The sequence below is a fragment of the Scylla paramamosain genome, chromosome 5, assembly GCF_035594125.1.
Source record: "Scylla paramamosain isolate STU-SP2022 chromosome 5, ASM3559412v1, whole genome shotgun sequence".
Classification (NCBI taxonomy): domain Eukaryota; kingdom Metazoa; phylum Arthropoda; class Malacostraca; order Decapoda; family Portunidae; genus Scylla; species Scylla paramamosain.
In genome coordinates, this window is record NC_087155.1 from 18,702,356 (window position 1) to 18,727,195 (window position 24,840).

General features: G+C 41.6%; 1 long non-coding RNA gene across 1 annotated transcript in view; it reads right to left on the reverse strand.

The window, feature by feature from the left end:
* Positions 1–24,840, reverse strand: part of LOC135100632 (uncharacterized) — a 35,281-nt gene that overhangs the window by 1,801 nt on the left and 8,640 nt on the right. Inside the window, exon 3 of the long non-coding RNA XR_010268842.1 lies at positions 17,840–17,929. This is a non-coding gene — a long non-coding RNA (uncharacterized LOC135100632). The remainder of the gene's footprint in view (positions 1–17,839; positions 17,930–24,840) is intronic.

Consider the following 24,840-nt stretch of genomic DNA (forward strand, 5'->3'; position numbering starts at 1 on the left):
GTGTGTGTGTGTGTGTGTGAGGGAGGGGAATCTCGTTCAATGTCTCTGAATGTAGTACTGAAACAGTGCTCGGAAACTGGTTACGTAGACAAACACTGAACCACCGAACCACTTCCGCTCTTCCAGGGTAGAGTGAATACTTGTGTAGCCATTTGTCTTGGGCACATATTTTTAATCGCTTTTCTTCTCCCATAAGGAATATTCTCAAAGACTATATATATAACTTGTCAGATTCATGGGTCTCCTTTATCCAATACTGACGCAGAATCCTTGTTCAACTACCACTAGACTCATGAAAACACCCTTGAGCATACATAACAATGGTGTCTGCTACAGCTTGTCAACACAAGACGCCGCAATGTTTGGATATGCTGTTTTCTTTTTCTCTGTGTTTTTCTGACCTATGACGATTCTACAGACACACTGCACTGCGCTGAAATTTTGACTGTAACCCCCATAAGCTTTGTTCCGTAACCTCATTTTCACCTATACAGTATGTAAATGTTTTCTTTTCCTTCAGTATCACGTATGCAGCCAGCACACACACACACACACACACAACAGTGCAGTCGTTCGTCGCCGTTGTGTCTGTACGGGAGCCAAACACCTCTTGCTCTCTAGTCACCTCGCACTGACTGATATAACTTGTAGTGCGATAGTTCCCTGTAGACACCCTGCCCCATATTTTGAAACACTTTACTCCCTCATCAGGACTGTTTTCAGTGTCTGTATAGAAACGAAACATTTCTCTAGTACTATGGTCACCTCCGACTGACTGACATAACTTGTAGTGCAATAGTTTCGAGTAGACGCCCCGCCTCAGCTGGGTCACTGATAAGTTCGCAGCACCCCCTGATCTTGTGCCCAACGCCTCACTGGGAGTAATTACCGTTTTGGCAGGTGTCTACTGCCATGACAGGCTGCTCACCCTCTTACGGTCAGCAAATCGGAATATACATAAAATTCCTATGATTAGTAACCAATATAGAAAAACTAATGGTTCAAGCTTGACAAAGTTAGATTCAACAAGGAGATATGAAGAAACTGGTTCTCAGATACTGACAGATGATTGGAATGGAATCAGTACTCAGACTGTTGGCGCCGAGTCAAAATGAAGCTTTAAAAGATTATATACAACACGATCACTGACAGCCAGAAGTTTAGGAAAGTTTTTGGAAAAGGATCATAGATGGATATAGATAAATAAGTTATTATAAAGAGACTGCTACGTGTAAGCTCTGTGTGGTTACAAACACCTGCTTACTCTTATATTCTGATGTTCTTATCAAGTAAAGCAGCTTTCAGAGTACACTGTGGACGGATAGGCGCCGAGTACCCGACCAGGGATGATCACAGAGGGAGATGACGCTCAATACACACACGTCACAAGACTGTCACTCCGGCACGGAAAAGGAAAGACAAAGTAGAGGTGCTGTCAGGATGAAGGACAGTAAAAGGGCATTATGGCAGGCAGTCTGTACTACACACTCTAATAACGCAATGGTATGTGATGATTGAGTCCAGGGTTTTGCTTCAGTTTGGAACAACACACGTCACGTCGTCAGAATATTGTCCACAGCACTGCCAAATAATGCTGGCTGACTGATGGGACCAAAACAGTATGGCAAACTTACTATAACCTTGCCTTCTCCCTCGCCCGGGCAGATTCAGAGGAAATTAAGATGTACAGTGAGCAAAATTAAAACAGACGCACGTATATACGCCGCTCTGAAGCTTAACTGATGAAGGTACGAAAGTTTAGCAAGTACGGACTAGAAAGTTTAAAGTTTAACTGATAGATGATGATAAACTAAATGATGGAGATTGAGAAGCTTACAGTACTAAGTGACGATTGGAACATTTAACTAGTGGAGGCTGAGACTAAAATTAATACTTAACTAGTACTAATAATACAAGATAGCCAGAGATATTTACCGTTCAAGCTATGTTCACCTGCCTAACTATCTTTGCTGAGTCATCAGGGAGCTTTAAATGAAGCTTAGACAAATTTATGGATGTAGATTACAGATTTAAATTAGGTAGGCATGTTTAGTACAGAGACTGCCACGTGTTAGGCTAGTCAGGTTATATTATGTTAGGTCAGGTTAGGCCTTTTTTATAGTTTCCCTTATTTTCTTTTGTTCTTACGTACCTCGATTACACCCGCTTGTTTTATCGTAATGGTGAACGCAGCTTTAACACACAAAACGAGTGAAACGTGTTAGTTATTCATGCCTTCAGCAACAGAGTATTCGTGTTTCTCAAAGAGTAGCGAGTCACGTGATGAGTACAAGTGTAATTTCGCATGCAAGACTCCCTCCCTCCACCCTCTCCGTGTGCTCTCAATGGTCGCTAATTGCTGGGTATCCCTAACAGTGCGTAGCAAAGAGAATTTCACGGCGTGTTTTACTGCGTTTTAAATCAACTATCTCGTAATTGTAATGCTCCGAACCTTGAGCAGCGAATGTGCGTGTTGTTATTATTCTGTTCCTGCTTCCTGAGATCCCGCCCCGACCCGCCCCGCATTGCTCCGTGGAACATATTCTGAAACATTTCTGCCCCGACCCGCCCCGCATTGCTCCATGGAACATATTCTGAAACATTTCTGCCCCGACCCGCCCCGCATTGCTCCGTGGAACATATTCTGAAACATTTCTGCGCTGTATCTCCACTGCTTTGAAAAGACTCCAGGTGAAGTGGCACGGGTTTTTAATGATGTTTTTACGAATCTATTGAAAAATTGACAATATTTCAACATTATTAACAGGGGAAACGCTCTTGAAAATCCAGCTAATCATCTCTGTGGCTTTTACAAACAGTCGTGGTGAAGTTACACGTGTTTGTGAGGGTGTTTTCACGATTCTAGTGAGAGATTAACATGATTTCTACATTTTTCAACATCATGAAAAAATAGATAAAATAAAAATATAAAATTAGCAATTTCTGTTTATTCTTTCTTTCCCTATTTACTTAATCTTTATATTTTCGTCTTCACTGTACGTCCTCCTCTGATTCAATAAGGTGAAACAGAAGCTGGAATCCAAGTGTCAGGGGTCGGTGCCGGGCAAGAGTCCAGGTTATATTATATGCATTGTATCCACTGCATATGCTGTTATTCCTTACAACTCCGCTTCAAGTTCATCTCTCCATTTCACTCACTGTCTTCACCTCCACCTCTCCATTTCACTCCCCGTCTACCTCCACCTCCCTATTTCACTACCTGTCTTCTTTATATCTCAATTTCACAACCTGCTTTCTCCTCCACCTCTCCATATCATTCACTTCTGCACCTCCATCTCTAAATTTCACTCTGTCTTCACCTCAACCTCCTTCCTTCAATAGCAAATCTTGTTAGTTATATCAGACAACTACACACTCGTCAGAATTCAGTAAATCCCTCAAGGACACAATGGTGGGTTTATATCATTCAGAATTTCGGTCCACCTCGCGTCATGACATATACAAGACAGTGCGTGTTAATGGAAGCTGCTCAGAAATAAGTGGGTGTTTTTGTACTTAAGTGGCCATTGTCTTTATGGTTCTAGTGGCAGATTAACAGGATTTCTACTTTATTAACGAGGAAGTACAAGCAAATTAAGCGGTAGAATACGTGAGCGTTTGTTTTACCTAAGTGGGCATTTTTATAACCTTAAATAGGAATGTTTTGCCCAAGTATGTATTTTCTACCTAAGTGGATATTTTTTCTTGTAAGTGGGCAGCTAATTTCATCTAAGTGGGCATTTCTTAACTTAGATTAGGTATTTTTAAACCTTTATAGCCCCTCCTACATAATAAATTAATAGATTGTTCTTTCATGGCCCCCTACCAAAAGGAAAAATAAATAAATAAATAAATAAAAACTGAAAATTCAATGGCAGATACATCACAACCCAGGGCAGTGTCAGTGATCGGAGCATCGCATCCCGGAGCCGCCACCAACCAGCTTTTGATGTCAGTACGAGTCGCTTTTGTATATTAAAATAGCGAGGCTTTGCAGAGCGGCTCCATTAATGTTATATACAGGGTAATCGTACTGCACACACCGCTAATGCCGCTATTACTGAGAGCCAAGGTGAGCCTGGAGCGGGGTGTAATTCTACTGTAGTACGTGCACGCCCCGCCCTCCCGCCCTGCCGTCGAGTCATTCAGGAGTTTTCTTGTATTTACCAAAGGGCAGCAGTTTGGCTCCTTCCGTGAGTCGTCAGCGTGTGTGAGTCAGGACAGTATATCGGGCGTACAATTTAGGTTTTAAAAGCATCCCATCATTGTGAATTACCTTAACTTGAAAGCTTGAGGATATTGAAACTACCTCTCTCTCTCTCTCTCTCTCTCTCTCTCTCTCTCTCTCTCTCTCTCTCTCTCTCTCTCTCTCTCTCTCTCTCTCTCTACACGTGTATAATGTATTATGATAATACACTGTTAACAGGCTGAAGGCAACATGATTAGCCTCGCCTATCTTAATGCTTAACTCAGTAACACCCTGCCCCCCCTCCTCTCTCTCTCTCTCTCTCTCTCTCTCTCTCTCTCTCTCTCTCTCTCTCTCTCTCTCTCTCTCTCTCTCTCTCTCTCGCTCTCTCTCAAACAGCTGGGACCAAGAGAATTTTCACGGTATGTTCTTCATTTGTGTTCTTTTGTGTTCGTCGCTAACCTGTCAGAGAGAGAGAGAGAGAGAGAGAGAGAGAGAGAGAGAGAGAGAGAGAGAGAGAGAGAGAGAGAGAGAGAGAGAGAGAGCCCAGTCTCCCCCTCGTCTGGCTAAACACGGCCTCGCCAGCGACCTCTTCATTTCATGCCAGGTGATTAAAAATTTACACTTGGCCTCCTTTGTCTCTCAGCGCGAGGGACAAAAGCGTAGTATTAATAAGATATTTTAATCGATACACGCCTGCTGTGATCTTTTGTCCGTCACCCAGGCTCATATTCTTCACCGCGGCGGCCGCTCATTACCTCTGTGTCAAATTCAAAGGCAGCAGAGATTATTCAGTCGGTTTTCAAGCGAATTTTTGCTTAACTATCACTGCAATCATGAAATCAGCATTGAAAACCTGTATCGCTTCCAATAGCGCCAGTTGAGAGTAGTCCAGGTAAGACACCAAAATTTTGAGAATAAGGACCTTCATTTGTCACTAATAGTAGTATTTTTAAAACGCTTTGTTCTCCCACAAGGATTATTTTCAAAGGACACAGATATTATTCGTCCTGTTCTCGTGGAAGTGGCCAATTTTTTTAGAATAAGCACCTCTTCAAAGTAGTGGAGGTGCAGCGCGGAAGTGTTTCAGAATACGGTGGACAGTCTGGCTGCAGGAGTGGCGTAATTCAGCACGCGGTTATTGCATCAGGAGTGTGGCAGCTGACGGGACACACTGACCCTAACGAGACCTGCACTGGCTGGCTGACACTGCGCTATGATCCTTAACTGTAATTAATGGCGCGGCGTGTGTGAAGTGTGGCGTGGCACTGGCCAGGTACTGGTGTGAGATGAGGTGCGGCAAGATGCAGGTGTAAGATGACGTGTGGTACTGGGATAAGCTGTGGTACTGGTTACTGGGGTGGTATACTGGTTTAACACTATTTTGGTTTGACACTATTTTGAGGTGCAGCGTGGCACTAATACCGTTTTCCAGTCTAAGTATTAAGGTAGAACCAAACTCAGCCCTGTTTATTCCCCTTAAAAATCCAGGATCGGTGCAGTACATTCCTTTCATGTCACAGCCTCGGCATCCCTTTTTTCAAGCTGTCACCTGCGACCCTCGAAGGACGCGTCAACATTCACTTATTCCTCCTCATTCCCAACTCCATTCCCTTCCTCATACCCTTTTCATCCCCCTTTCCTAGTCTTCCTTTTGCTCATACCCTCTCACTCTCTCCCTCATTCTCTTTCTCTCTCGCTACCTAGCAGCTGAAAATTCTCCATAAAAAGCCACAAACTTCAGTAAAACGTGAAAAACAGAGCTCGTGTTTATTTGCTCGGTTTCCTTTGGCTGGCTGGCTTTGGTGGCCGCCTCGGTGAGGACAAAAGACTTGTATTCAGAGAGGCTTTACTCTCTCACCACTTTTTTCAAATGCCACTAAGATGATCAACTGGGTTCTCATGAGTGTTTCTCCTATTAACAATGTAGAAATCTTGTTAATATGTCAGTAGAACCACAAAAACACCCTTAAAACCCGTGTCACAGTATCATCCCATCACCCACATATTTCACTATTTATTCCTTCCTATCACTCCTTACTCTTTAAACTTCGCTCCCTCCCCCCCCGCCTTCCGTTCTACCTTCCTGCCCCAACACATCCTGTCACACATAACCTTCCCTCCTCCTCTCCTCACCCTCTTCTTATCCTCCTTAATCCTGCGTCTCTTCTTCCCTCCTATCCCTATTACTTTTTCACCCTCTCCTCCATTCCTTATCCCATCTTCTCCCTTCTCGCGTCCTCTCCCTTAACCTAATTCCCCCTCTTCCTCTTTCTCCGTCCCAAACTGATCGCGTCACGAATACAAAAGCGCAAAGGATGAAAAGATACAGTTTCCTTCTGGCTTTATCAATCAGGCTTTTTCTCCGTGTCTCCTCTCTCGCTCTCGCTCTCACTCTCCCGTTCGTTCGCTGTCTCGCTTGCTCGCCATCTCTCTCGCTCGTTCCCTTTCTCTCTCTCGTTCGCTCTTGTTCGCTCGTTCTCTCTCTCTCTCTCTCTCTCTCTCTCTCTCTCTCTCTCTCTCTCTCTCTCTCTCTACCATCACTACCACCACCACCATCCTCCCCGTGTGCCTGCCTGGAGCCTCTATCGCTATATTGCATCACGAAGGAGGCGTGTGGAGTAAGAAGAGGCTGTGTCACCGAACATTAATAAAGGCGAGGCAGGACCAGACTGATTTGGCTGCGAGATGGATCGTGGCTGCTTGAACAAGAAGACGAGTAGAAGCCACGAGGCAGGAAAGGACGGGAGGTGGGGGGAGGAGGGGAAGGAGAGAGACGGGAGGGGTAGGAATGGACTGAATGAAGGGAATGGAGCAGGGAGAGAGAGGCAGAATAATGAAGGAAGAAGGGATGCAGGAGAAGGAAGGAGTGAAGGAAAGGGAGAAAAGAGGAGGGAGATGGGATGAGAATGGAAGAAGAGAAAGGAGATAGGATGAACAGGGAAAGAGAAGAGAGGGAAAGACAGGGAGGAGGAAGAGGAGAAGGAAGAAGAGGGAAATTTAAGGAAAGACAGAGGACCAAGCAGAGAGGAAATAAATTGAAACAGGCAAGGAATAGCAGGATGAGGAGTAGGAGGAGGAAGAAGAGAAGGAAGAAGAGGAAGAATTAAGGAAAGAGAGACGAAGAAGCAGAGTGATGGATAAGGGAAGAGATGAGAGCAATAGACAGGGATACGTGAGGAGGAGGAGGAGGAAGAGGAGGAGGAGGAGGAGGAGGAGGAGGAGGAGGAGGAGGAGGAGGAGGAGGAGGAGGAGGAGGAGGAGGAGGAGGAGGAGGAGGCAGATGAAAGATGAACAGGTGAGTAATGAAGGGCATGAATAGTTGAGTGAAATATGAGCTGCCTTGAGCTATACATCTGTGTCTTGTGAGCGATCGCACCAAACACTTACTAAGGCTGCGCGGGTGGTGGTGCTTGTGTCCGTCCGTCTGTCTGTCTGTTTAGCTGTCTGTCTTTCTGTTCGTCTATTAATCTACATTATCTTTCTATCTATTTACCAATCTATCTATGTCTGTTTGTCTTTATATGTTAATTAATCTATCTATCTACCTACTTAGCTGTCTGTCCGTCTATTTGTATGTCTCTATCAATCAATCTATCTTATTTATTTGTCTGTACGTCTATCTATCTGTCTGTCTATCTATTTGTCTGTCTCTCTGTTTATCTGTCTATCTATCTATCTATCTATCTATTGAGAGAGAGAGAGAGAGAGAGAGAGAGAGAGAGAGAGAGAGAGAGAGAGAGAGAGAGAGAGAGAGGGTACTAAATTACTTCAACACGGCCAAGCCAAGAAGCCTGCAATATTTAACCTTCATTCACTATACGCAGTAGAGAGCAAAGAAAAAAATGCCTTTCAGAAATTCAGAAATAAGTTTTGCTTCATGAATATTACCTATTTTTAGGACGTGCTGACACACACACACACACACACACACACACACACACACACACACACACACACACACACACACACACACACAAAACTCAGGGTCCATTTCTGTGTAAAGCGTTCCTACCTACCTTCACACACACACACACACACACACACACACACACACACACACACACACAAGCTTTTTCCCCCGTCATTAAATAGCAGACTGCCTTCATTCAGCTGACAAAACTGTCTTCGCCCGGTAAAAGTCGCTCTTAACACCGTAATAGCGAGATTCTTTGCTCTGCTTACATTAAAGCGGCACAGCCACCACCCAATAGCGCCCACCTGCCGCCTTTCACTTGGACTGGCGTTTCTTTCCACTCATATATCAAACACTCGGAGGGGAGGGACAGTGGCTGGGAGTGGCAGGGGAGTGGCTGAGAGAACGGGCGAAAATCCCTTGATTATGGCTGGAAATTTTTGCCCTTTAATATTCCCGGCGGTGGATGTCAGTGCGTATAGTGGCGATTAATTAGTCACCGCCACGGCTACCACCACCACCACCACCACCACCACCACCACTAGGGAGGGTCTCTTTCTTTTTGTTTGCTTTATCTTCTTTACGTAGCGAGATGCAGATACGGGAGCAATGGTGGATGGGTGGATGCATGGGTGGGTGGGTGGGTGGGTAAGTAGACTGGTAGGTGGTTACATAAATAGATAGAGTGATTGATCGACTGAATGAGATAAAAAGATAAATAGGTAGATAGATAGATAGATAAATAGAAAGATAGATAGATAGATAGATAGAATGACTGATTAAATGATTGATAAACAGATATAAAGTGGGATAGATAGATAGATAGATAGATAGATAGATAGATAGATAGATAGATAGATAGATAGACAGACAGATAAACAGATTAATCAAGAAACAGAAAGCGACAGACACACAAATATTATCTCCATATACAGAACGAAACAGACTGTTACTACCACCACTACTACCACTACTACTACTACTACTACTACTACCACTGCTGTCTCTATGGCTATCTACGACCGTCACCTTTTGCACCCCCTCAAAAAAGGTAATTTCCCCTGCCTGTTAACCCTCTGACCTGCTAGTTTCCTTCCACATTCCCAAGTTTCCCTTCTATTCCCCTCGATTTCCCAGCGTCACTTGAACCACTGAGGAACTTTGCTATCCTGCTCGTCCTCTTTCCTTTCCTTCACTTCTTCACCGTCAAGGCGCCTTCACGTATCTTTTTTTTTTCCTTCCTTTTTCTGTTTCCCTTTCAGTTCGTCTTCATTCTCGTCTTTTTCCCTCTTATTCCTTTTCGTCTTTCCCTTATTTCTTCTCCGCTTTTTCGCTTATCTTCCTCTGTCTTTCCTTTTCCTAATCTTTATGTGCTTGGTGATCAATCTTGCCCTTCCCTTTTCCTTGTTTTCTTCAATAATATCCTTCCGTCATTTTCCTTTTTCTTAATTTCTCTAAGTATTTTGTATTTTACATTGCTGTCCATTCTTTTCTTTCTCTTTTTCTTTTTTTCTTCTATTATTTTCTCTTTATTCCTTCTTTCTTCTACACTTCTATCCTTTCCTTCTTTCCTCTCCTTCTCTCCTTCCTTTCTTTTCCTTCGTTTCTCTGCCAGCAAGGCGTATTTTCCAGTTTTCCTTCCTTTTCATATTTTATTCGTTCAATCTCAGTTCCATTCCTCCATTTCTCGTCTTTTCTTTCATCTTTTTCTGTGTTCGATTTTTGATTCTCATTTCTGGTTCGCTTTCTCTTCGTTTCTCTTCTCTTTATCATTATTTGTCTTTCCCTTCTTTTACTTTCTACATCTCTTTTACTTCCTTCACTTCATTGTTTGTTTCTCTTTTCCTGCTTTTCTGTCTTTGATATTTCACATTGCCAGTTATGCATCATTTCCTTTCTCTTGTCTTTTTATTGTGTTTTTCTTTTTTTTCTTTTGTTTTCTTATTCCTTCCACATTCCTTCCGTCTCTCTCTCTGTTTCTCCTTTAACTTTTTTTTTTCCTGCCTTCCTTTTCTGCTTTTCTCTCCTTGACATTTCACACTGTCAGTTACTTCTCGTTTTCTTCTCCCTTCCCTTCTCTGTTTTCTTTATTTTTTCTTTCATTTCTTATTCCTTCTTCATCCCTTTCATTTCCCTCCATCTCCCCTTTTTCTTTCTTTTATTTTTGTCTTACTTTTTGTTCTTTTTTTTTTCATTCATTTCTTCTCTTCTGTTTCTTTTCTCTCTCCCTTCCTTCCTTTGTTTTCCTTCCCTTTCCTTTTGTCTTCTTTATATTTTCTTTCGTCTTTGTCTCTATGTTTTCGGCTTTACTCGTGCACACAGTAATGGAGAACATTGAAGACGAGGAGGAGGAGGAGGAGGAGGAGGAGGAGGAGGAGGCTTATTCTCACTTATTCTTTCCTATCCACAGCCAATCTCACTGTATTAATCTCTCAACTCAATCTTACTTTCCATTAAACTCATTCACGCTTACCCTCACTCTCTCACTCACTCAAATTTAGCTTAATTCAACTCACACGCTCATGATATTGCGGATCCTTTGTTTTAAAACGCGGATTCGAATAGTAATGCGGATATCCGATATATCACTAACACAAACACACACACACACACACACATAACCGTTCATTTCCCACCCAGCGCAGTACACATTAACGCACCTTTACAGTCATAATAATGCATTCCTACGTCACACAACATACTATTCACAACAGTAACTAATAAGCTCTCGACTCCCAGGAATACTGTCAACAATTTGCTTTCTCCTTCATTAACAAAATGCTATGGTGTAAGTTTATCCTACAATTTTCATCGACATCACTGACACGAAAAGGAATGGTCAGGTAAAATCATCTAAGCTTCCCCGCATGAGGTAATAAATGTCACAGTCATTAGCATTTCAAAGGTTAAGCGCAAGGGTTTTAAATATTCATTGTTTGGTGACCCTCTGGTATCAATTAACAGTACATTTCTGAGGTTCTTCGATTACATTTGTTAGTCAGTGTATGTACATCATTTTGTATATATATATATATATTTTTTTTTTCATCTACTGTATAGGAAAGAAATACTTATTCATTTACTTCTGTTATATGAGTAAGCCGAAGACAAAAATATTAGGCATTATAAGGACATAATTTCTATCATGCACCTTTCTACCATCTAACGTCCCAGACACAAATGCATGGACGGTGATGATGAGTGGAAATAAGTGGGAGGGTATCGTACAAATATCGCCACGTGTAAGCCTGATGGTTTCTTGCAGCTTCCTTTACGTACGTTCTTATGTCCTTAGGTTCTTAATTTTACCTACACGTTCTTCAGTCACCCACATGTACATATTACTACACCACCTCACCTAGACACCAACTCATTTCACTTCTATGCTCTATCACTCACACAAACCTTCTCTAACATATCCTTTTAATATCTACCGCTCTAGCATCTGCCAAATCTTATCTAACACATTCTTCTCATGTCCTAAATCTTCACCATCACCTACAGTGTGTGTGTGTGTGTGTGTGTGTGTGTGTGTGTGTGTGTGTGTGTGTGTGTGTGTGTGTGTGTGTGTGTGTGTGTGTGTGTGTGAGGGCATTACGCACACTCACTCAAACACACGCTCATTTCACCTGCACACCTTATCACACACAAACAGACCCATCCTCAACAGACGCCTCTCCCCTCTTCATTTTTTTTTTCTTTCCAGCATCTTTCGTATTCCAGTCATCGGTCTCCTGGAGGCATTCACCCGCCCATCCCAGCTCTCTCATCCCAGCACTCCTAGCTTCCTCTCCCAGCTATCCCAGTCTCCTCTCCCAGCCCCTTCATCTTGACATCTGCCCTTTCCAAGCCTCTGCAATTCACGGAGGCAAAAATACAGTGGGAGAAAAACGCGGATCTACTTCAGGTCTTCTTTGTTACAATTTGGCCAGGTGCGGTTGAAACATTTCCTTTGTGTCTCGTCTTCTTCCGCGCGAGTCTGCACTGGTTGCCAAAGCAGAGCCGTCTTTTTCTTTCCTTCCTTTCTTTCAATTTTTATGGGGTGGTATGGCGGTTCTCGTCTCTCTCCCTCGCTCTCGTTTTTTATCTCTTTCTACACACAAATCGAAGGATGTATAATTAGTATTAAAATTTTGTAGTAATAACAGCACTATCATCAGCAGCAGTACACCCTTTATGTTTCGGGTGGCAGGTTCCACGGCTTCTCACCACGACTGTACCTCACCTATTTCCTTTCGCCCCTGTACATAATAAACACTCCCGCACTGCCGCCTCGTCTCCTTACCAGCTGAGCCAAGCGAGCTAATAACTGCACCTTTCCTTCCTCGTAAACACTTGATGATGCTGAGTGTTGGAGAGTATGAGATCAGGTACCTTTAATTAGTGGGATCTGTCTGCGTATCAGTTTCACGCGAGAGATTAGATTTTTTTTTTTTTTATTCGCTGTTTATCTCAATGTGTAACTCTACGTCTTGTCATCTGACTGACACTTTTAGGATTTGACATTTTTAATAGGACTTTTTTCCACCAGTTTCCGTTGTCCTTGGCCAAAAAAGTATTTACATTAAAAAAAAAAAAAATAGTAAAAAAAATCGTGAGGACGTGAATGATATTTAGCTTTACCGAACACGAAATCACACAACAAAATACAAACCACTGTACACATAAATCTGGAGCTAAAAGTTCATTATTGGCTAAGCATCTCACTTTGTAGCTGCGCGTGTCCGTCCCGGCAAGCAGCAATATTGAACGTTACAAAGCATGAAATCAAAGGCCCTTAATTGCTGAGATCCATCTAGGTATTCATTACACGTCACGACTCAAGGTTCATGGCTTCAAATTTCTTTCTTCATAACTGCATTTTTTCTTCCATGTAAACACCTTATAATACTGAGCGGCGTAGGGTATGAATTCAAATACTCTCTATTGAAATGCATCTGTGTATTTATTCCACGTTAGGGACTATAAAACTGACTATAAAATATCAAACGAGACCCATTTACTTAATAAACACCCCCATCTACGTATTAATTAAACTTTACAAATATGAACTATTAATACCTCCTTCCTCACTTCACAGCTCCGCGTGTTCTTCCTGGTAAACAAGTCGTTATAAAGAACGAAAGAAAACCCCGTCAATTAACAGAATCCATCCACGTATTAATTTAAGAATTATCACGCAAAATAAAGCAAATACACTTATAAATTTCACGTTACTAAGTTAAAGTATCAGCATTCTCTTATTTTGTACTAGTTCCGTGCGTTATTCCTCGTAAACCAGACTCTTTATAATCAAGCAAGCTCCATTCAACTAATAAACACCTATCTTCGTATTAACTTCACGTTACTACGTTAAACTATCAACATTCTCTCATTTCAAACTAGTTTCGTGCGTTATTCCTCGTAAATAAGACTCGTTACAAAGAATGAAAGAAGATCCGCTCATTTAACATAATCCATCCACTTATTAATGTCACGTCAAGGCCTCAAGGTCTGCTACTATCCTCTCCAGCGTACCGGCAAACATTCCTCCTCGTACACAGCACCCGGGCATTGGTGAGTGCTGTAAAAGTCCTTCTGAAACTACCGGCACATTTTATTACTCTCATTTCACGCGCGGCTGACAGGGGGACTTTCATTTCTCGTGTGTGAAGAACTCTTAGTGTGAGAAGTGACAGGGAATAACTGGCAGGGCTGATGAGAAGAGAGAGAAATTATTACTTAAGGGGAGCAGTGTTCATTTTTTTCTTTTTTGTAGGTGTTTATAGATTTCATACACTCCGTTTAGCGCAATAGATTCTAGGGTAGACATTGGGAAATCTGTTCTTTTTACCCTCTTCTTCCTTGTAGATGTTTATAGTCATGCATTGCTCTTAGTGGTGTGAAAAGGTTTGAAGACACTGCCTGCGATTCAAGTAAAGTGGCACGCACGTTATATTGAATTCCAGTGACCTTTATAGCAGCAGGCCTTTCTGACAGCCGCGCCCATGTATTCTCACTCACCTTTGCGTAATTAATAGAGAGGTGTCGGTTTGGTTTTACGGTCGGTGGCATTTCGTTGGGTTTAAGGCACAAACACGTAATGTCACTGTTATTGACATTCCTAAATTTACAGATATTTGTGGCTACTGACTGTTGAACTTTATTTACTTTGTACCACCAAGGTAAAAATACTTTGCTTCCCCTGTGATATTTTCTTGTTCTTTACCTCTTCTTCTTTTGCCATTTCCTAAATACCAGAAATTGACGTCTAGTTAAAGTCTTCAGTTATTTATGTCAGCTGTTTACTTCCACCTCTTTTCTCCTTTTATCTTATTTTTTTGTAACTACATTATAAATCTTTTTCCCTTTAGATAAGCTTGTTTCTCGCTTTTTCTTGCTTCACTTTTTTGTAACTGGTTGAAAAAGTACCGGTCTTTAGTTATTCCCGTCTATTGTAGATCTAATTTCTTCCCCATTCTTTGCATCTCTACCCTCTTTCCTTCAGTTACGTCTGTCAATCACGTCTTCTTTTGTTGCTCCACTTCTTTGCATCTCCTTCAAAGTGTATCTCTCCTTCATTTATTTCTCCTCATAGCATTTTTTTTTTTTTTTTGGTTTCTCTTATTCTTTGCACTTTAAGTCCAGCTCTCCTCCATCTACTCCTGTCAATTACATCTTTTTCTCTCATTCTTTACACCGCTATCAAAGGTCGTCTCTTTTCCAGTTATTTCAATCAATTCTATCTTTTCTCTTTCTCTTATTCTTTGTAACTCATCTTCAAGTCCATCTCTCCTTCATTTCACCAGGTCAATTACTTTTTTGTCTCATTCTTTGCACCTATCATTTCAGAGAGAGAGAGAGAGAGAGAGAGAGAGAGAGAGAGAGAGAGAGAGAGAGAGAGAGAGAGAGAGAGAGAGAGAGAGAGAGAGAGAGAGAGAGAGAGAGAGAGAGAGAGAGAGAGAGAAACCCGAACACCACAAGTACTTACACCACAATCAGAAGAAAATTGGACCAAACAAGCAAATCACTAGTGACGATGCTAGCGCTATTGATGGTGGTGGTGGTGGTGGTGGTGGTGGCGGTGACAGATCCATGTTATCTCGTGCACCAACCAGTGAAGTCATACAGCGGCCCAATTAGCGGAGAATAATCCTATTACTCACCCAACCAATTACGACTAAGGCTAGGAGTCATTGGATCATTAGCGCCAAACAATGGGAGACCCGACAAAGTTGAAGCCGTTCCCTCTACCCTGCGTCCCCAGCACAAGCGCCGCCACCTGCTGACGACGATTCCTGTGAGGTGCGGCAAATACTTGACAGCTTTTGTGCATTTCATTTGATTCCTTTGTCGAGGCTGAGGGAAGTGGGGGAGAGAGGGAGGGAAGGAAAGGGGAATCAGGAGAGAAGGAGAGAGGGAAGGAAGGGAAGGGGAAGGGGAAGAGAGAGAGAGAGAGAGAGAGAGAGAGAGTCAAGATTAGAACGAAAGAAAGAACACAAGAAAATAAGGGGAGGCTACAAGAAGCCATCAAGCCTACACGTGGCAGTCCCTGTATGAAGCAAACCAATCTTTTTAAGCCTATCATCCCCAAAGTAATAAAGATTGAAGGTTAGAAAGCATTTAAAGTAACACTGACACACCGCACCATTGATATTGGATGTATTAGCCAGGTTATGTAACGTCAGAATAGATAACAAAAGACTCAGAGTTGATAATTACGAAGTCTAACAATAATACACCGCATTTTTAATAGTGGAGTTACTAGTTACTATATTTGGTTAGATCAAGTCAAGACAACCGAAGACTGAGGGTTAAGAAGTGGTAAGCCTAACTCTGACAGTTCCGCAGCTTTAACCTTGAGCTATTGGCGGCGGGTGAGACAGGCTTGGTGATGCATTAAGCGGCGCAGCGAGCGATGATCTCCTTTACGAGGGAATAAAACCATCAGGCGGGACGTTTAGTGAAAACCTTCATTCCGTAAACAGTAACTCGGCGGCTGGCTGTCGGATCAGGGCGGAGAAGTTAACCTCTCGCTGTATAACTGTTGTGTTGGGGCTTCGCAGGGATGTGTTAAGATGTACTGGATATATTTAGCGTATCTCTGTAATGAATATGTTTAGAGCATTCCTGTAGTAGTAGTAGTAGTAGTAGTAGTAGAAGTAGTAGTAGTAGTAGTAGTAGTAGTAGTAGTGTAAGAAGAACAGAAAAAAAAGGAGTAGCAAGATTCATTGTTTGATAAAAAGGAGTAGCAAGATTCATTGTTTGATAGAGGCCTCAACTAACAGGAACCAAGACCAGGAGTGATACCGCCCAATGAGTGTGGCGGGAAACCAGTGTGTGTTTCCCAATAGTAATTACCAGGCGGGAAATATTCTCTAATATACTGAGTCCATATTTTACTTCTCTGGCCAATATAATGTGCTGGAGGTGTATGAATTTGAACATTTCGAAATTTGCGTTCCTGTTTCGGATTCAGATCTTAACATTAATTAGTCACTGTAAGAAATGTTTATGGCAGTTACGTATTAATGTTTCAGTACACGTCATGCTATTATCAATATGAACACATGTGTTAGCAATACTAATTTGAGCTCCAAGTTAACACACTGATACAGAAACCATTATTCTGCAACGCTTTCTCTTACCACGACTATTTTCAAAGGCCACAGAGATGATTAGCAGCTTTCCAAGAGTGTTCCTCGTGTCAGTAATGTAATTTTGTTAATCTGTCACTAGTATTATATAAACCACTCTTAAAAATCAATGTAACCACGACGATTATTTTCAAAGACCATAGATATGATTACCTGGTTCCCAAGAGTTTCTCGTGTCAGTAATGCAGAAATCTTGTTAATCTGTCACTAATACCATAAAACACTCTTAAAAACCTAAGTAATTTCATCACGACTATTTTCAAAGGCTACAAAGATGATTAGCTGGATTATGAAGCGTTTCTCCTGTTAATAGTGTGGAAATTTTGTTAATATGTTACTATGACCACTCTAAAAAGCTCATATAAATTCGTCTATGCAGAGTCACTTGAAAGCAGTGGAGATGTGGCGTAGAAGAGTTTGCAAATATGGTCCTTAGAAGGAACATCACTGCCATTTAACAATACTCGGCTCATTAATAGTAAATAAGAATACCTATTACTACACCTGGCAATGACACCTTCACTTCATTTTCAGACTCACGAATAATTGCAAACAATGAATAAAGAATAAACTCAAATGAAGTTTCGATCTCCTCAATAATTACTACATTAGCTTGAGAAAAGTCTGTGTTTATAATTAGCACCGTCAAATATGATCATAAAGAAAAAATAAAAATTTGGTTCAACACATCGACAGTTCAGTGATCGATATAGTTCTTACTTTAGCTAAAATAAAAGAAAAAATAATACCCGTAATCCTTTGTGACCAGCTAGCAATGGTCCTAGTATGTGACACGCAGATTTGATCATGCATGTACACACAAAGTTAAATAAGTTAAAGCACCGGATGGAAGTTAAATGAACCCTTTTATTGCTTAATGTCTTTTATGTCTATTTTTTCACATTCACGAATACTTTCTAAACACTAATTGTCGTGCTTCAGACTCTTAAATAGCTTTGTAACCTCGAAAAAGAAAAAAAATTAACCTTCCATTCTCTCTTCTCTGTGCGTCCTTGAGAATTACTTCCACCAGGAATGTTAACAAAAGCAACACAGCAACGAAAGGGTTAATGCACAAAATAATTCGATGAACACACAAACCTTAACAATGACATCTGTACTCAGGAAGGAGCGTAAGGAGCGTGGCTGGCGGGGAGTGTCACACCTCTGTTCCGTTCCTTCCTCTTGCCTCTAAAAGAAAAAAAGGAAAAAAAAAATATTGTGAAAAAAATAATTTGTAAAAAAAAAAATACTTGCAGGTAAGATAAGTGCTAAAATAGAAATGAAATTGAAATTGAAAAAAAAACTCCCAGACTACCGGAATATAAAATTAATAGATTCTAGGTGATTTGTAATACAGATTTTATCATTAAAAGAAATTAGCTTCAACGATCAGGTCAATGTTCTTATACTCTACTTTTTGTGAAGAGAGAAACATTTTCTTATTATACTATTCATGATGATGATGATAATAATAATAATAATAATAATAATAATAATAATAATAATAATAATAATAATAATAATAATAATAATGATAATAATAATAATGTTAACAACAACAACAACAACAACAACAATGAACAATAATAATACGTAATAATAATAATAGTAGCAGTAGCAGTGGCAGCAGTAATAGTAGTAGTAATAGAAACAACACCACCAACAAGAACAGCAACAGCAACAGCAATATAAATCAATAAATAAACAAATAAATTAATAAATAAATAGACAGTGCAAGCAATAACAACACGTGCATCCCCAGTGACCCCAGACACTCTGTGAAATGCGGCATCTCATTTCAAGCCAATCTTCCGCAGCTCCCGCCACGTGCCCTGCTCGGCTCTTGCGTGTTGTCCAGTGTCATGTGAAAATAGGAAACTAGGTAATAAGAGCCGAAATTGTTCGCTTTCTCCAGTAAAGGAATGGGAAAGTTGCGAAAACTTGAGAATAAAGACTGTCTCAGGAGTATGGTTAAATGTTGTACAGTGTTATATGAAAAACGATAAGTGATAAGTGAAAACTGTACCCTCTCTCGAGTAAAGAAATTGAGAAGTTCTGGAAAACTGAGAACAGTGTTTAACGAATATTAAAAAGTTTTCAAATACTATTGTTATGTGAAAAGGTAAAATTGATAAGAAAGTTTGAATTGCACGTTCTCTCCAATAAAGAAACTGAAAAGTTGTGAAAAGTTGTGAAAAATTGAGAAAAGTGTTTCGAGAACATTGTTTGAAATGTTCAAGAAAATACTATACCAGTGCATTAGTCGCACAACATAATACAATGCTCCATAAGAAATATTTGGTAAGAAAGTTGAAATCAAATGCTCACTCGAGTAAATAAATTCACGAAGTTAAGAAAAGTTAACGACAAAAATTGTCAAAGAATATTAAAGGAGTTTTTTGAAAAGAGTATAGCAATTAAAACAAACTGTGGGATGAAAAAATCTTAACAATAAAGTTGAAATTGAAAGCTCAGTCGAGTAAATAGATTCATAAAGTTTATGAAGATTGAGAAGTATGATCTTAAAAATAATGTTAAAAGTTTTCCTGAAAATAAATAAATTATTTCGAACGTTTCCATATAGACTGCTGTTAAAAGGTGGTAACAAACAACAACAACAACAACAACAACAACAACAACAACAACAACAACAACAACACTCAAAGGAAGAAGAAGAAGAAGAAGAAGAAGAAGAAGAAGAAGAAGAAGAAGAAGAAGAACAAGAACAAGAACAAGAACAAGAAGAACAAGAACAAGAACAAGAAGAACAAGAACAAGAAGAACAAGAAGAACAAGAAGAACAAGAAGAACAAGAAGAAATTATGATAATGATCATGATGGAGAATAAAGGAAATGATAAGTAGGAGGGGGAGGACAAGGAAGAGAACAAGGAGGAGGAGGAGGAGGAGGAGGAGGAGGAGGAGGAGGAGGAGGAGGAGCAGGAGATTCCATGACAAAATTCATCTTTTTTCTCCCATTATAATCTTCTACCTGTGTTTGGAGTTTTTAGATTGACAAATCATGACATTAATTAAAAGTTAATATTTGTAATTTACGTCCCAGATTTTTTTCGTAACTCTTAAGTCTTTGCTATTATGACAACAATGAATTACCTATTAGACTGCAACGTCTCTCATCTACGATCACACTTGATTAGAAACAATTGATGGATCAGGGAACGCTAATTGATTGAGTTACGGCGCCACAACAACAGGTTCATATGTCGCTGGATGGGATTACGAAACGCCATCTCTCTCAACTAACCGCCATGAGTCAGACTCGAGCAACCTTCACCTCACACCACGAGCCGTCCAGTGCACTGGAGCCAGCCAGGCAGCGGTGGTGCGTCTGTCGAGGACTTAGCACAGTCGGGGTGCAAGTGGTGGGCGGCTCTGTGGGACGCTGTGTTAAGTCGAGGACAAAATGAACGGCGTCACTTTCTTGTCTGCAACGAGGACACGAGTTATGGAGGACACGAGATATGGAGGAAGCAAGGCAGGGAGGAAAGCAAGGAAAACAAGGTGTGCGGGAAACGAAACATGAAAATATATTTCAAAACCCTAATAAGTTCCAGTAAACCTGTTAAACTGTTTCTATAATTGTGGAGACACCTCTCAAACGCACACTAACCCCTGCAAGAATCGTGTAAGCCCCAACAATTTCCGCTAAAACCAGTCATACTTTCCCCCAGAATCATGAAAACATTTTTGAAACCCTAACAACTCCCGCTAAAACCTGTAAAAACAGACTAAAGATTAGACACATATCACTTCCATTATAGCGTGTTAAACTACCACTAGAATCATGAAAGCAACCTGCAAAAACTACAAAAAAACCAGCAAGAATCATGAAAATCCCAACAACTTCCACTAAATGTTGGCAAACTCTCCCAGGCACCATGAAAACATCTTTAAAAACACTACCTTCCACAACAGCCTGTTAAACATAGTGGAGCAACACGCCAATTCAGAGACAATGTAGTCTGCGAGTGTTGCATGGATGTTACGGCGTCCCGTGTTACCCAGAGGACCTCAGCGCTCACCAATTAGCTAAGTAAGGAACACATGACGTCACTCAAGCTTAACAAGACGTAAAGCGCGCCAGGAATGAAAGCCAAGTATCGTTCACGCTGGAGGAAGGAAGCGAAATAGCGTAATCATGATGTTATAAATTCCGCTAAACCCATTTGATGAACACTCTCATTTTCGCCCAATAGCACAGCAAGTCCCATAAACTTCAAAGCGAGGACCCAAAATATGCCTCTAATTATCCCTTTAAATGTGTCAAAGGCCCTGGTGTATTTTTAGCACGCGCATTGCTGGGGTATTTCAAACACGCAACGGGTTACACCAGTGAACCATATTCTGAAGCGCTTCTACGCCACACCATGACTACTTCCAGAAGGCTTTAGTTGAAGTTACATGGATTTTTAAAGATATTTTTTTCCAGTTCTAGTGACATTAACAAGATTTCTACATTATTAATAGGAGAAACACTCTTGAAAACAGGACTAATCTTCTCTGTGACCTTTGAAAAATAGTCATAGTAAGAAAGCAAAACGTTTCAGAATAGAGACCAAGGAGTGGCGTGGAGTGAAAACTGATTAGTGTTGGTGGAGCGATTCCCGCGTTGCCTGACCTGAAGAATGTTGCGTGCTGGGAGGCTCAGGACGGAGGTCAGGCGTCAGTCAATTGCGGCACCGTTGAAGGAGCGAAGCGATGTACAACTGCTACTGTTAATGTTGCTGTTTCTGTTACTACTATTAGTACTGCTTCTGCGGGGAGTAAAGGTGTCATGTTGAAGTTATTCTTGGTTTCTATTCTATATAATATAATCTTTCACACTTTAGGACGTATCTACTTAGTCTATTTCTGCCTTTCATTTCCAATTTGTTCATAAAATGCCTCCTTCTGAATTCTTATCCAAAATACGGAAACTCTATTGAGTGTACAGAAAGAAGAAAAGTAGTAATTAGTGTGTGTGTGTGTGTGTGTGTGTGTGTGTGTGTGTGTGTGTGTGTGTGTGTGTGTGTGTGTGTGTGTGTGTGTGTGTGTGTGTGTGTCTATGGGCTTTCCTTACTGGGTCTTGGTCATCTTTTTGCAGGGATCTTGGGGAAACCTTTGCGCTGCAGGAGGCGCAGCCATGATATCGGGAAGAAGAGAACAGCGGGAAGAAAACTGCTGTGATGACGAAGGATAGAGAAAGGAGAGAAGAGGGAGAAGAGAGGGACGGTAATAGAAAAGGAAAGATTAACGTGATAAAAATTGAAAGAATAAATAAACGAATAAATAGAAAGCAAAGAAAGTATGACGACAGTCTCTTAACAAACTGACGAATACTAATCATACTTTGACGGAACTTAGTTTATTCAGGCACTAGTAATTTTTGTCACTATGATCAAGTAACGAAAGTGGATAATAAAGGCACTTGCAGAGAGAGAGAGAGAGAGAGAGAGAGAGAGAGAGAGAGAGAGAGAGAGAGAGAGAGAGAGAGAGAGTGTGAGAGCTTTGGTCTAGATTACCTATGACGTCAGGCAAAGACCGAGACCCAGTTAGGCTCCCCTCCGTGCGCTTTGAAAATACCTTCCTCGCTTTACCTAGCATACAACACTACCACATAACTTCGCGTATGAGCTGAGTTTGTCATCCTCAACAACAACAACAACAACAACTACAGCTACCACCACCACACCATCAAAATTACCTCCAGAAACCACCACCACAAGCAATGACATCAAATACCACCACTACCACCACCATCCCGGCTATCACACGTGTTATCCTTCCAGTCGACCACAAGCTAAATGGTGCGAGCCGCGTGCCTTTCCTTGCGTGATTAATAAACGTGACGATGATGACTCGCAGTGAAGGAGACTTGCCCGTCGCTTCCCCAGCTGATCGAACCTTCCCACACACACACACACACACACACACACACACTGACAGATGATGGATGCTCCTCCGTGTCAAGTATTTATTAATTGTGTACAGAAGGACATTGATACGTGTTTGAGTGTTGGATGGGTTTTGGGCTGCAGAAGTAATGTAAAGGATTTTGTATCTAGGTTTGTTTGTTTTTTTCATTCCTTTTTCACTACGTGTGTAAAAAATAATACTAACTGACGGTTTGTTTGCAGGCGGAGTTGTAACATAAATGACATCGTATCTACGTTTGTCCGGTATTTCTTTCTTTATTTTTCACGTGTGTGTGTGTGTGTGTGTGTGTGTGTGTGTGTGTGTGTGTGTGTGTGTGTGTGTGTGTGTGTGTGTGTGTGTGTGTGTGTGTGTGTGTGTGTCCGTGCGAGTATACATATGTATGTATACATACGTACATACACAGCACCATCCTGCACGCGTGTAGATGCATGCACGTACAAGTATGCATATGAATCCCAGCAAGTGTGCATTCCCGACTAATTCATCACTCACTGAAACATTCATGCTCCTTTGTTCGCCTGGACGCTGCTGGGGGGATAGCGGGGGCGGTGGGCTCCCTGGACCGGATGCGGCAGGTGATGCATCGCGGCGGCGCCTTAATGGGTTGTTTAGCGCGACGAGCAGATCCCCCCAACCCCCGCCAAGCAATGCAGGGCCTCCCAATCTGCCCGGGACAAAGGCACCATTGCAGTCTTGTCTCGCTTTATGATGGTGGGAGTAATGGATGGCCGGCGTGTTTGACTGAAGAGCTGCTGGGATGTGCCTTGCTGTGAGTCTTGGGTATGGAAGGAGATAAGTTGTGTTGCTTCTTTTCTGTAATCTGTTCATGGTGCAATGGTTGAGGCTAAGGTTATCTATTGGTTGGGGAGTTGAGAAGTGATAGGGTGTAGTGTCCTGTTTGAAGTGTTGGTAAGGGAGGAAGGATTCAGGCTATGTTGCTTCGCCTCTATAATGTTATAATGTCAGTCATCATCATCATCGTCGTCAGCCATATAGACACAATACAGTGCCATGCCTATACTGCATGGCACTGTAAATTTATTAAAGTTTATCAGAAATACATCACCTTTCATTTCACATTCAAAAAGGTGACGTCACATTCAGTGCGTCACATCGCTCGGCTCACTCAGATAGCCATCACGCGCGCCCCTCCAGCCCCGCCATCTGCTTATGCAAAATGAGCCTCTTGCCTGCCTGCCTTGTGAGGAGAGCGGCGGCGTCTGTATCAGGACAATATTCTGAAACACTTCTGCACTGCACCACTACTTTCATAAGGCTCTACGTAGTTGAAGGGACACGGGTTTTACGGGTGTTTTTAAGGTTAAAGAGACCCATTAACAAGATTTCTACGATATCAACAAGATAAACACTCTAAGAATCAGGCTAACCATTTATGTGGCCTTCGAAAATAATACTAGTAAAATTACACGGTTTTTAAAGTTGCTTTCTTCTTGAATCCACTTGAATTATACTTCAGTCTACTTGAAACCACTTGAAATTCACTCAAAACTCACTCATAAGCAACCACTGAAGAGTAACAGGGTAGAATCCACTGAAATTCCCCATAACTCACTATCGTAACTCCCCAATTCAACGTACAATGCAAGCTAACAGGCTACATTCATCCTCAGCTAATACAACACTTAATCAGGAGCGCGAGAGTCCAGCTTCCCTCGGCGCCTCTCGTCCAGCCCTTCACTGCTGTCCGGCACCTTCACTCCCTTCACTCTCCTGATTCCCTAACTCACGCCGGGGCTCCTCGTTACCTTAGACTGCAGGACGTGTTTGCTCGATTAACTGGCAGTGTTGGTGCAGACGTAATTAGCGTCGCGACACACGGAATCATGTGCTCCCAGCCTCCTTACTTCACTAAGGAGGGATGTGTGTTTTGTATTGGGGGGAAATACGATGGTTTGTCTTCTTTTGTATTGGTGTGTTTTAGTGGTGACGTGTGTGTGTGTGTGTGTGTGTGTGTGTGTGTGTGTGTGTGTGTGTGTGTGTGTGTGTGTGTGTGTGTGTGTGTGTGTGTGAGTGGGTGGGTGTGTTTTGTTATTTAATGTTATCTACTGATGGTTGAAGCTACTAAAGTTGATGGCAACAACAACAACAACAACAACAAGGCTGATAATACTGAACCGGAGACAGGGAGAGGCACTGACTGAC